The sequence below is a fragment of the Stegodyphus dumicola genome, chromosome X2, assembly GCF_044657685.1.
Source record: "Stegodyphus dumicola isolate Sdum_Otavi_A_Nest chromosome X2, ASM4465768v1".
Classification (NCBI taxonomy): domain Eukaryota; kingdom Metazoa; phylum Arthropoda; class Arachnida; order Araneae; family Eresidae; genus Stegodyphus; species Stegodyphus dumicola.
The window spans coordinates 17,311,043-17,325,247 of NC_140781.1; the positions used below are offsets into that span (position 1 = coordinate 17,311,043).

The 14,205-nt window shown below is 33.3% G+C and overlaps 1 protein-coding gene and 1 long non-coding RNA gene across 10 annotated transcripts in view; one reads left to right on the forward strand and one right to left on the reverse strand.

The window, feature by feature from the left end:
* Nucleotides 1-14,205, forward strand: part of LOC118193656 (silk gland factor 1-like) — a 232,912-nt gene that overhangs the window by 80,040 nt on the left and 138,667 nt on the right. The window lies entirely within an intron of this gene.
* Nucleotides 1-14,205, reverse strand: part of LOC118191773 (uncharacterized) — a 478,434-nt gene that overhangs the window by 59,796 nt on the left and 404,433 nt on the right. For 3 of the 4 annotated variants that reach the window (XR_015039050.1, XR_015039053.1, XR_015039051.1), the window contains one exon: nucleotides 13,977-14,024. The exons of the other annotated variant lie outside the window; for it this stretch is intronic. This is a non-coding gene — a long non-coding RNA (uncharacterized LOC118191773). The remainder of the gene's footprint in view (nucleotides 1-13,976; nucleotides 14,025-14,205) is intronic. 4 annotated transcript variants of the gene reach the window in all.

The window sequence follows — 14,205 nt, forward strand, 5'->3', positions numbered from 1 at the left end:
CAGCTGAAAAATATTATTCAGTTATACGTTGGAGATCTTCAGGTTGAATAATAACCTGGTGAAAGAGGAAGCTAATCATGATACCTGAGATCAGCTAAAATTGTTTCATTCATGGCCAACGCTATATGAAACCTTGTGGAGATAGCAAAATAAATGTAGTGTTTTGATACTTTTATTGTTCTTCACCCACCATTTCTTAAGCTTGGAAACCTATAAGTAACGTAGATGTAGGCAAAGATTTATGTTGGTATCAAAAAAAGGGCAATTTGAAATCCCTATTTTCTTTATTAAGGAAAAAAAATCACCGTGCTCGAACTTTGGGCTTTAGCCATGAGATACTTGATAATACCAATTCTTTTTAGATATGTGATGTCCTAGTCAAAACATATCTATGTATCTGATCTTCACCGAGCATTCCAAGCACTTGTTAAGCTGGAATGCATTAAACTTTCCCATCATTCTTGCGGCCGTTGTCGTTCCTTACCAAATATAATAGCTATGTAACCAGATGTACTATCAAACATAAGCAGTCATTCGGTCACAGACCATATTCATTCTTTACGAATCGGAATGATTTTAATTTTGAAAGAGAAAAGCTTGAAAAATAAGGAATAATATGCAGTTAGAATGAAATAAATAAATGTATGATTCCTGATTCAATTTAACGTTTCTAACTATGAAAACAATAGTTAGAAAACTTCAGTAGGAAAACAGGGAAAAAATATGAAGAAAGGGGAAAATTTTCTTTCACTGCGTGCTGTGATGTAAAAAGTGCACTTATATTTATCATTCGAATTTATGACCACAATCTATTTCGGTTGGTATTTCATTAATAACACGAATAATGAATCTTGAACATCATTTCAGAAAGGAGAAAAAACACTTTAAGGCATTTTTACGCATATATGCGCTGCTCCTTATTCCATCAGATTAATTTTCCTTTCATAAAATGACAACAATTCAAATTGAAAAGATGAAGAGTACTTTAATGCTCTTTATATCTCGCTCCATTTATTTTTTTATTAATCTAACCATTAACTTATCAATGTAGCTATTCTATCTGTTGCGGAAATGTTTAATTTTCGGGAATTTCGATAAAAGATTGCAGGTTCTTGATGATTCGTGAAATTAATTTTCTTCTTACCATTTTGTAGTTATCGCCAACTTTATTCGTTCTCTTACTTGGCAGTAATGCGGTGGAAAGATCTTACTCTCTTCGAAGAAATATCAATGTTTAGATAGGAAAAATCAAATTAAAATTTTGATTTGCCGTTAAGGAATTGAAAAAGTTATTTGAAAAGAAGCAGGTTTTTAAATATTCAAATGCGTCATTAAAATATCTCCAGTAAATAATTCGAAAATATTAATGAAAATCAGAATTTTTGAAAAATTTAAAATAGTTGAAGGAAATGTTTCAAAAGCGAGTTATTCTAAATACGATATTTTGTTGAAATTATGTAAAGTAAAACTCTATGAATAAATTGTGAAATGTAGCTTTACTGAAAATATAAATTCCTAGCGCTACAATTACTACAATACGGAATAACAATAAATAGGCTATGCTCCTAATTGAGTTAATAAAGCAATTTAAATCTATTAATAACATATGTGGATTTCATAGTACCCGTCCTGCATCACGTATACATGTTACCGTGAAAGACCGAAATTGAAGAATGTCGACTTTCACCGGAGAATATCAACATTCACCAAATACGTCGGTGAAAGACCGAATATTTCACTACATTCTTGTATATTCGGACCCTCACCGGTGTGTGCCGACAGTCACAGATATGCTCTGGTGAAAGTCGAAAAGAGAGGTCATAAAGTGCCATAACAGTTTAAGTTGTTGAAATAAATAAGATTTGAATCACATAATTTAGTAAGTTTTTTATTACTGTTATTTTATTTTCTCATTTAGAACGTACTGTATAATTAAGTAAGTTTTTAACTTCTATTATTTTCCTTTCTCATTTTGAATGTATTGTGTGTTTTATGTTCTCATGTTCTTAAGTTCTTATTTCAAGTCTCAAGTGCGTTTATTCGCGACTGAATTACGGAGAAGAAAATATAATATTGTTATATGTTCAACATTAACCATTAGTACATGGTGAATGTGGACATTGACCGGTTAAGTCAGAAATAAGAGGATTTGGAATATATTTCGGACATACACCAAGAGACTGTGTGAATGTCGACATTCTCCAGATTTCGGTGTTTCACCGTAACATACATACCAGTGACCAGGGTTAGATTACCGCCTAGGAAATGAATAACCAGGCCTTTGGCCCCAAGATTTACGGTGTCTTCATTCATAATTCTTCATAATCCTCTCTTCCTCTCTTAAAAAATAGACAAGCAAATGTTCAGGGCCCTGTGAAAATGCTATTCTTTGGATTCCAGTCTGTCCTAATCAAACCTTGTGAATCTTGTATTGGGTAAAACAAGTAAATAATAAAAGTGTGTTTTCCAGGTTTCATAATTTATGAAATTGGACAAATATGACATATTCATCGAGTTACCTCTCGAGTGTAACTACGTGAATGAAAACTTATAACATCTTGCTAATTAATGTATTTGTTGGGACTTTCCATAAAATTGTGTTTTAAAGTATATAAGTTACTTTAAAACACAATTTTCGGAATTAAACTTCCTACATGTGGGTTCACTCTTTTTTGATACTTCTACTAAATTTATATTAGGAGATAATATAATCAATATTTCTTTAGTAAAGGAATTAAAGAAATATTGAGCTATTGCGCAAGTATTAGAAAAACTTGTTTTCGAACTAAGATAATTTAAGATCATACAATATATATATATATTGTGAAATGGAAAATTCGCCAGTTGTACGTTATCGTCAGAAAAGTAGAAGCAATAAAAATTATTTTGAGTTAAATAAGGTAACAGGTACAAAACAATGGAAACGATCAATGAAAGCTCAGAAAAAATAGTACTGACAAATTGTAAAGTGGGAATATAAAATAACAGTCGTATGATTTTCAATTCTGTTCAGTGCGAAAGATTAAGAAGATCAGTTTTTGTTTTGATTTATTTTGATTAGGCAAAGCATACGAGGGCTGTCTATCTGGGGGAATGGATGCCTTTGTAGAGAACTTTCTAATTGAAATTGCTTCGTATACATGTTACAGAAAGGGAAAACCACGAAAACGCCCGTGCATCCAGACCGTTCGCAGGATCCGAACCTTGGACTGAACTACTAGTGTTCAGCGACTTTATTACACGGCCGCTGTTGGACCTGAAGATTAAGAAGAAGAATAAATTATCTAATAATTATCAATCAAAAGAGCATCGGCTAAAGTGTTTCTAGAAGAATATAAAATGTCGAAAGGCTTAATGAAAGCGATGCAAATATGAAATGAAACCGAAATGAATAATAACTAATTAGTAACTTAAAATTTACTAAAGTGTCTTTAGAAATATACAATAACTATGTATAAACTAAACTAACACGAAATAAGAAGATAATAATATAGTAAAATTTGAGAAGATATTAAAAAATTTTGCATTTGAAGTTTGTACCTTTGAGATGCAAAATTCGCTGTAAATTTAATATCAACGGATGAGAAATAAAACACTTTTGTGCGGGAAGAAGTGGTTAGATAGTTATAGCTATTAATTTTTTTTTTTTTTTTAGAATTAATTCTTTCTTCAGAACAAATCTGTTGTTAAAGGTGTTAAATTAAGTTGTATAAAGTTATACGTAATTACAAAAATTTATTTAAATATTTAAAGAAAAAGATTTTCTTTTTTTTAATTCTGATGTCCGTGAAGATTAAAAATGTGTAAATAAAATATAATACTGAATACAAATGCTTTAAAGCTTCTAAAATGCTTTAACCTGTAGCTTAGTTCATTGTATTCTAATGACCTATCTCCCAGTATCACGTTCACTTTCCATTGTTTTCATTTACGTAAAGGAATTGATATATATCTTATATTAATATATAGAAATATGTTTCATAAATGGTAACCTTTTCTTAATTTTGCTTTAAGTTTTAATGAATCACAAAAGAAAGCATGATATATCTGCGTGTAAAAATAAGTAAAGCAGGTTATTAAACTACTTTTGATAAAGAATAAAGAACTTTAGAAAATTCGAACTTTATTTTACTTAGATAACAGAAACGTGTCTTCTTTTTCTCCCCCTCCCATGGCTTGAACTACTTAGATTTCACATCTGCCTTTGTTTTGATTTCAATATGCGTAAAATTAAAGCTTATAATTATGTTTATTTTTTATTTTTCACTTTATTTATTTGTTTGTTTAATTTAATTAATTTATTTATATATTTTTTTGCTAAGAATTTAAAACAATATAATTTTCCGTAAAATTTTAAAAAAGATATTTCCTTTCATGAGAAAGTATCAAGACTTTCTCATGAAAATGTTACTTTTTAAACACGCTTTTCGAATTGTCCTTGGTTATATTTTTATATAATTAATTCATAACAGTTGCACCCTTTCACAAGTCTAGATTTAATATATTTAAGACTTGAAAACAGAAAACTCCATTGTTTAGTGGATTTATTTTCGTTTTTTGGTCCGACTTTATCTTCAATCAAATTATGATCGGACATTTAGAGCATTTTATTTGTACTGAAGAAATATTTGAGATACAGTAGAAGTCCGATAATCCGGCACGTTCGGGACCGGCTCGGTGCCGGACTACCGAAAATTCCGGTCTATCGGGCGGTAATTATAAGAACAATTAGGTTAATAATTAAACTAAAAATACAGTATGCAAATACATACAACAAAGTTTATTTTACATTTCATATAATGTATGTACACGTACTGTAAAACATATTTCACTTAGATTTAAAAAAGTCACGAATGTCTTTTTGTTTTCTTGACTTTTGGCGTTTAGTATAAAATTTATTTCTAATGATATGGAAATCAATAATTTCTGAAGCACTGTAGCTAGTACTAGCCTCGGCAAAAGAGATAAACTTATTTAGTGATTCTGCAGCTTCTGCCCAGCTGATTTTTTCCTTTTCCTTTCCTGATTTTTTGCTGAAAGGGTTTCTGCAGTTACATCAAGTCTTCGAATTCCATGCCGAAACTTAAAGTTTCTGAGCCAACCATCAGAATAATTACATTCACTTAATTTCTTTGCCTTTTCAACAATCATTGGCCCTGTTACCGGCTTTCCTTCAGAACGTACTGCACTAAACCATTTGAACAATACACTATCTAGCTGTTCCAATTTTGGTTTTTTTAATGTTTGTCTAGAAGCCAATTTTTCAGTTGTTACCGATTGAGAAGCAAACTTCATTAGTTCATCTTTTTGTTTTTTAATGTCATAAATAGTTGATGAGCCAATATTAAATTCATTCATTAAAATACTTCTATTCTCGCCTTTTTCTAGTCGTTTGATGATTTCTAGTTTCTGATTGAGAGTCAGTGTTACGTGTTTTCGTTTCTCTCCTTTTGAACTCGAAGGCTTAGGTTTTGAAAACATGGTCACTGTACAGTTAGAACGAAAATCACTTTTTTTATAAACAGTTTCAAAAGTTACGTTTACTGCGATATGAAAGGACACAAAACAACAACGCACAAAAAAAATGGCGAAGACGCTTCGGGATTGATTAACGGAGCTGCACTGCACCTGAATTTGTTGTGACAGCTGAGACTAGCCGGCCGCTAATTGTTTCCGAACAATACCGAGCGCTTCCGGATGATCTCGAACTACCCCGAAAACTTCCGAATAGCTCTCGAGCGGTTTTATTTGCTTTAAAGACACACTTTTGGAGAAAACCAAAATTTTTACAATTTTTCGGAGCGATGCCGGACTATCGGGCATTCCGGACTGTTGGATGCCGGACTAATGGACTTCTACTGTACTGAGAATGAACAAGAGTGTTTTATTTTTAAAAATTTTCTACTGTCAAAAGTCCATTAAAAATTTATTTAATTAATTAAATCAGAAATTATTAATAATTATTTATTTCATAAAGGTAAATATTTGTATAACAGGTAACTTTGCCAAGCTGAAGCAATCACGTCATTAAGATGTCAAGTAGACTGTATAGTGGTAGCAAACAGCGATCTTCCGCTAAGCGCTTACAGACTAGCTCTAGCTGCCCATGACGGATAGGCAGTAACGATGACCTCCCACCGCACGGTACATACACAAGCTGAAAAGGCTGCGAAAGGCAGAGTTGAATCTGTGTGCCCACTGTGATTGTGGGCATGCATAGCCCGCTGCATACGAAAATCCCCTCACAAAGGATCCCCCATGATTGCTGACAAATTGTCGCTCGACCGCAGAAGCCCCTTTCATGACTACATCGGTTATTTGGGGTCTCTTTTTGTTGTAGAGATTGATAAGTGGGGTGGTTTCTGGTGGGGGCATTGTTCGAATGCTCAAAAATAGAAAGCTATTTCACCGCTTCAAGCAAATTCAAGCTTAATATACATTTTGAATTAACAACTGCCAGTTCCTTTTTAATGAGCATTATGTATTACTAGCAAATAAGTAGTTCCTCTTCCACCCAAAGAAAAAGGCCTTAGTCCCTCCTTTTTTTTTTCAATTACTAATAAATTACAAAATTAGCTTTGAAAAATTACTTAATAAAAAGGCTTGTACTGCACGCGCTTTTCTTAAAATGTCGGGCCATGTTCTTTATTAAAAGCTCCAAAAGGGCTACATATTTAGAAATAAAAATTATATTAAGTCAGAATTTTAGATTTTATTTCTAAAGGTACTGTAAACCCGTTGATAAGTAAGAGTGGTTGGAAAACTAAATGAAATTTCTTTAGCATGGATATACTTGTTAAGAAAGCTAATTGTGTGATAAGGAAAACGGTTGAATTATCATACTAGCGAATCCTTTGTAAAATGTGAGAAAACATTTACAGACCAACAACTATATATTTTCAATAGAATTGAAAAATTAATTTAGAATAAGCAATTTTGAAGTTACTAGTAGTAGATCAAAACTAGGGTTTTTTTAATGCTGCGTCGTGGGCTAACTTCCTCTCGATATTAGCTGCAAGTTTGAGGTAATTATCATGGTAAATAAAATGCATTTTCGATATGAGAGTTGCTTTTATGTGAGATTGCGAATTATTGTTTAGCTTTCTCTTTCCTGTTATAAAATCATTTATTTTGACATGCAATTCTTCAGTTCTTAACACTAACGTTCTTTTGTTTAGATATATGCCAAAATGGAAGGAAAATTCGTCATCCGTAAGGTATTAAATATGTAGTTGTAGACTTACTAAATGAGATAAAATAACCAAAATGCCTATAAAGGAATAATGCTGTGCATCGCAGAAGGAGAATATATATCCTGCTAAATACCACAGGACTATTCTTTAAAAGACAGGAAATATAAAGAAGTAATATCAAAATATTTCAGCGCTTGACAATTTTAAATACGTACCCTTATTAAAGGTTTGAACTTCATAAACATGCTTATTTAAATGTTAAAGTAATTAATACGTAGATATAGATTTACAGAATGATCTGTATCAATACACTATAAATAGCAAGACATAGATTGATATAAAATAAAAGGGAAAATGTCGAATTCTAAGAAAATCACAGAAAAAAAATTTGAGAGAAAACTGTAATTTAATTTTATAACTTATTTCTTGCAGTAAAGTAATTAAAATGATACTAGCGAGTAAAGTAGATATTATTATACAGTATGCAGGAACCTAGCGGAGATTAGTATTCAAGTTTGCTTATTTGCTTTGCTACACGCATGCACACGCACACAAACAGTCGAAATGAAATTTCAGACATTGTTACACTCCTTGTGCAAAATTAAGAATTTGAACATAATGTCAAATCTCTGAAAAAATAATTGAGAGATCTTAATGCAAATTTGTATAAATATACATTTGTAACAGAGGAAGAAATATATCACTAAAATTATTTTATGTGAGCATGATTATCAGTAAAATTTATAGTGCAGAGATATCCAAAATCTAAGTTGTGATATCGAAGGAATGTTGGGTAAGGTCCCTTCTCACAGAGAGACAGGTCGCGTCGCGTGACGGCATACTGGACAACAGGCAGTTAAGGAGTCCCCATGGCAGTCCATCCCGCAGCAAGGCAGTCAGGAGACATGGCTCGTCGACCAGCTGAACCCTACGTGAACGAGTGTTGTCGTCCATTAACAGGAACCCAATGCGCCCCTGGAAAGTCGAACATGGGGTTCTAAGATTTCCTCTCTGTACCTCGTAGCAGTCAGGGAGCATTTAGCAAACACATGCAGGGGTGTGCGGTCGTCCAACATAATGCATACCCAAAACATTACACCTCCACCACCGTAATGATCTTTACCCTGATGAGGGAGGGATGGCATCGTGTTCCAGGCTCTCTCCAAATACAGACGCTCCGAGAATCAGTGTTAAGACTGAATCTCTACTCATATGTAAGAAAGGGGCGCTCCGCTGAAGTTTGGTCCATGTTGACATTAAACCAAACTTGCTCTCTTGTACTGCAGTGAACGGAACAAAAACAGTGGGGCTTCCGGCATACAGCCTTATCTCATGAAGCCTTAAGCAACTGCAGTTGCTCTGAGGCTTCATGGGATTTTCCAGATCAGAGCTGTGAAGCTGTAACAATACTGTGTCGCGGCACTGAAAGTGCCAAATAACTATCCTCGTTCGCCATTTTGGATCTTAATTGACCTTATCCAGGGCTTTCCACTATGGATCAGGTGTCCTGAAACTGTTTCCGCAAAATGAAGATGGCACTGGGCGTTACATTGGGCTATGTAGCCACTTACGTTTGTGATTGGCCTGCCTCTAATCTGCTGCCAAATATCCATCTCATTCTGTCATCGTACTTTCGTGGCTAGTTGTTTTACCTGGTAGCTTATGAAATTAACCTATATCTTGCGAGAAACACGGAGAATACCGTGAAAGATTATGAGTACACAAATCGCTGAAAACCTCTCGCGCGCTTATGTCCTTTCCACAATCACAGCTCCGCAGACATGCACGTGTACGTTTAAATATTCGACTCTTGAATTATTTGTATAATTAGTACCTTTGGTTAAATATTTTTCGTAAAAAGCACATAGTTTGCAAATTCTCTTAATTTTACACACGATTGAATTTGAAGGTGTGCTCTCGAATTGTAATGATTTAAACCAATGGAGCTCTCAAGGTTACGGTTACAATGAAAAAATTTCCGAATGGTAACACCCACTTTTTCTCCAGCGCATACTGATCAGGGCATTAAAAAGACCTTAAATGGCGTTGGAACGAAATATGTATGACAAAAATTGCCGGCGTAAAATATTTGCAAAAAGCATTTTAAAGGACCAATGACAACAGAAGGGAGAAGAGGGGAGAAATTTTTTTATTGGAATTACAAGTTTTCAACGTTCTGAGGTTCGCACACGATAACGCATTGCATGCCGAAGACTGTTGACAACAATATCGAATGCAACATCGCAGGAGGAATCAGTATAGCTCATATTTTGTGGCATCTTTCAACTCTGACTCTGACTCTTGTAGATTTGATGCGCACACCTTAAATTTCAGATAATCTGGGAACCAGAAATCCATCGGAGATTGGGAAATCCCGGTGGCCATGAAACTACAAAGTTATGGGAGATGACTTTATCTCCGAAGGGCTGTTGCAACACTTTCCAAACACAGTTGCAATATGTGGAGGAGCTCTGTCTTGCATCCATATAGTGTCATTAATTGCATTTCTGGACATATCTGCTGCAATTCTAGCATTGCGTAATTCTGCAAGATAGTTACATATCGAACATTTGTGATAGAGCACGTTTTCATACCTGTAATCTCTTCAAAGAACTACGGACAGGGCCCACCAGCGGCGGAGCGGTAAAGCCTCTGAACATTGGTAGTTTGGTCCGGGGTTCGAATCCGGCGAATGGGTTGGCTGCATGTGCGTTTCTGTGTTTTTCCCTATGTCTAAAGTGTACAGAGCCAGTTTCTCTCAGAAAGCCCAGTACGAAGGCCCTTAACCAGATAGTCCTCGAGTGCTTTGCCGTAATTAAATAAACCAATCGAAGAACTAAGGAACGAGAACGAATGTGCTTGTAATGTCGCGCCACATGTAACTGTAACTTCGTGTAAAGGCGGTAGTGCCACATTTTGAGTTTTTCGTTAGCCAAGTTAAGTGCAGTTCTTAGAGTTTACGTTCCCATTCAAGGAGAAATATGCTTCATCCGTCTATAATACCAGTGTTCGCCAGCCTAGTGAGTGCAGTTCTTTGAGATTACGTTCCCAGTTAATGAGAAATGTGCCTCCATCCGTCCACAATATCCACGCGACCCCCTGCTATCTTCATTATGTCTGATGAGGAATGATGATGACCTCTTCTCTGCAAGTGCAGTTTGCAGTTTTCGTCATAAGTGTATCGTTCCATCACCATTTATGGATTTTCAGAGCGCTGATCAGTTTGCGCAGCGTACAAGCCGCTGGTGGGGGTTCATATATCGGGGAAGATTTCTATGACCACCTTGTATATGCACACAATCACACAGAGAAAAAGATATAGAGGAGTACTTATCGAGCTGACATTGCTAATACATAAGGCAGCTGATAGGCTGCTTGAAACATAAAACAGACGTTGTGATGGATTCAAGAATACAAGGGAAAGATTTATCATTTGGTATTTATTCACATACAAATTTGAGCATGTTCCATTAAGGAAAAGATTCAATCAAATAAATATTTTCAGAAGAAAAGCATAAGTGCTAAAGGTGAAAGTTAAAGAAAAGCGAGAAAACATTCTTTTTAAAATTATGTAATTAAAAGCATTCATTTCCTGCGTCTTTTTAGATGTAAAGTTTACTACATTCATCCAGTAATTGAAGGGTACCAGGTTCGACTCTCGACGAGAAAGAGGAAGTATTTCTTTTCACCCCCCCCCGAAGACTCCTGCTATGAGAAATCGTTGGCTTTTCATTGGCGCTCGGTCTAAAACGTGATTAAGGATAACTCCTGACTAGCTTGATTTGGCTGACTAGGTCTAGCTATCCTCTCTTTGCTACCTTGCGTTTTTCAGTGGGATATAAGGAATTAAAAGCATTGTTCCCATATGTACCTGAGTATGGGAGTCAAAATAAAACGCCTTAGGTTCAATTCCCATTAGGATAATGGTAGAGTTTACTAGATTCCTACTTACAAAAAAGCCTAATGAATCTGTAACTTTTACTTTGGAAAGCCAATTTTACGAAATATATTTTGATTCGCAAAACAAGGTGACTGTTAAAAGGGAGATACGTAAAAATGTCATTTTAGTAAAACTGCTTAAGAGCAGCTGCATGCCCATTTCTAAAATTTGAAAAGAAATTTCTTTTACTACGGGTACGCAGCTCTTATCCCTTAAGAGAATGGATCTGAAAATTTCTCATCTTTCTACTTTGTCTGCTGAGAGCTTACTTTACTTAGATTCCTCGATAACAATTTCAATAACACCTTTGTGGTGAGACGTAATCCCGAATAAGCTCTATCTCGCCAATCTCAGGTAAATGGGAAGATAAGAAAAGGTACATAATTTCAAAACTAAAAGATATACTTCAGAGTAAAATATTACGGAGTGATTTAATTAAAAAACGAATAAACGAATATTATACTTTTTTGTAAAATAGATTTTTCTGAGTACATGTAGTCTGGAATCAGATAATTGAAATCCAAGCCGCAGAGGATGGGAAAGCGAACAACTCATAAATTCATGTAATATCCAATATCCCTTGCTAATATTCACAAGGAAATTTTTTATTTTATTAATCGCGGTAAGCATTTGTGTGTCTTTATGGATGATGTGGAATTCAGTAACGAAGCATTATTTCAAAGGCTCTATAGTTTCTTCTTTTTCTAGTATTTTATTTATTTTCTTCATGAATTTAACAGTGATAATTCAGATTTTAATGTAATGACAGTTACTTAAAATTTCAGATATAAAAATTTCATAAAAATTCTTTTGGATTTTATATTTTGCTCTAGTTGTATGAGAGACAAAAGCTCTCTAATTTGGCTTATGATTCCCAATCAGACGTTTGAGTAATGTGAGACTCAGAATTTGTCCTTCGGGTATATATATTTTAATTTAATATTAAACTCGGACAAATAAACAATCTGATACCGGAATAAAATTCTATCTATATAGAGGACGGCTAACATGGATTCATTTTAGAGAAATTTTTCAATATCTTACTTACATTTATTACGTATTATTATAATGTCATTTAAAATTTATTCCGGTCTTAGATTTCTTTCTTTTGTTTTGCCAATATTATATTTTACATTGGCGCATTATTCTTCTATGTATGCTCTTAGTTGATGTTTAAACGAACGCATACTTCAAATGAATGATGTTTTTAACGTTAAAATATTATGTAACTATTTCGAAAATTTTCCACAAATGTTTTCTTTTCCTTAGCACTAAGCACTAAAGTATATTCCGTCGAATTTAATTTATTTAGCATTAATATTCACTGCTGTAAGTTAATGGGCTATATAGTTAATTCATCTAGGTTTTCACAAAAGTCACTTGTAAAAAAAGGAAAGTGCATTAAAATTAAATTACAGTCATCCTCATGAGAAATTTCTATAACAGCGGATATTTTAAAAGCATGACTGAGTCTAGAAATTCTTGACTTTCCCTAAAGCTGTCTGGTATAGCTAAGTAACAACTATAATCCTTTTTGAAGTAGCTGCTCTAAAATTAGAAAAAGAAAAAGAGTTCTAACTATGAAAATTAAAATATAGTTATATGGAACAGATAGCCGAGAAAGAAATATAAAACCAAATAAATAAGAAAGTATTATTCAGTAGACAGAGGAAACCTTTAGGAAACCTTCGAAAATTGGGGAAAAAAGGGATAAATAGAAACGAGAAGACGGCTTTACATTTTTCATATGAAAAAAATATTAAAATAAATTTTTATCTATTTCGTTTTTTTTAAATGTTCATTTGTATTCCTTTAAATGGGTATATGTGATAGAACAGATAAACTTTAACGCAGAAGTCTATTTTTTCATTTGTTACGTTATTTACGTTATTAATTTTTATAATTCTTTTATTTGCTAGTAGCTTCACAACTGTATTAAGATAAAAATTCTGAAAGCTATTACAATTACATTTTTTTTCTTGTTTGATTTTAAATAAGTCTTTACAAGAAAAACATCTCCTGGAAAAAAACTACATTTATTGAGCTGAAGGTAAAAAAAAAATTGAAATAATCTTCAATTTTAGATAAAATCATTAAATTCATCTGAAGTTACAAAACAAATAAATACTGTACACAAAAAAGAGGATTTTTTTCTTTTAAATATCAATCGATTTTTCTGCGGACTGAAGATAAAATCAATATTGCTTTTACACAGTCCTTTTTTTGTTTACTGCGTCTTGTATATGTTTTCGCTTAAAAAAAAATTTGCAACTTTATAATCACATTATAAACTGCAAATAAGGGGAGATAATTTAATTCAAGAATCAGAGCAACTTACTAGTTCTCCTAGTTCATAGTAAATATAAATTTTTATAGAATTTAGAGTAGGATTTTAAGATTACAAATTATGTAAGCTGTGCCAAATTCTAGACATTTTAAAGCAACTCCTCAATTTAATACCTTTCTTCTTGGAAACGTTCTTGTTAATAAGGTGATTCATATGAAAATGCAATGAAATTCGCTTTGCTTGAAACAGAAGTTGAAAGAAACGATAACCTTTCAAATATGTAAGAAGTACAAAGTACAGATTTGTAATTTGATTACTTAATGTTCCTAAAACGGTAATAGTTCATCGATAGCAAAATCTTAACTCAATTTACCTGGAAATTATCCGTACAATTTTCGGAAAGTACAATAAAATTTTAAACATTCTTCAAAGTCTTTCTTAAACAGACAGACGATATTCTGTTTTTGTGAAATCTGTCTTTCTGTTACAAATTTGTCTAGAAAGACTGAGCCTGAAATTATTTTTAAATTAGCTTAAAACTTTAGTAAATGATTACCTGAAGTCCTTCTTCATGAAGAAGTAAGATGTTGAACATTATCTGCGCCTGAAAATGAAGGAAACATCTTTGGTAAAAGGAAAGCATTGTACAAAAACGAAGCTTGATTTTAATGAAAGATAAATTAAGAAACTAGAAATGAGTGTTTATATTTTTTTTCCCTCGTAAAACGCAAAATCAGAAAGTGCTATAATTTCCAACACAGATAACACATTCACGATATTTTTCA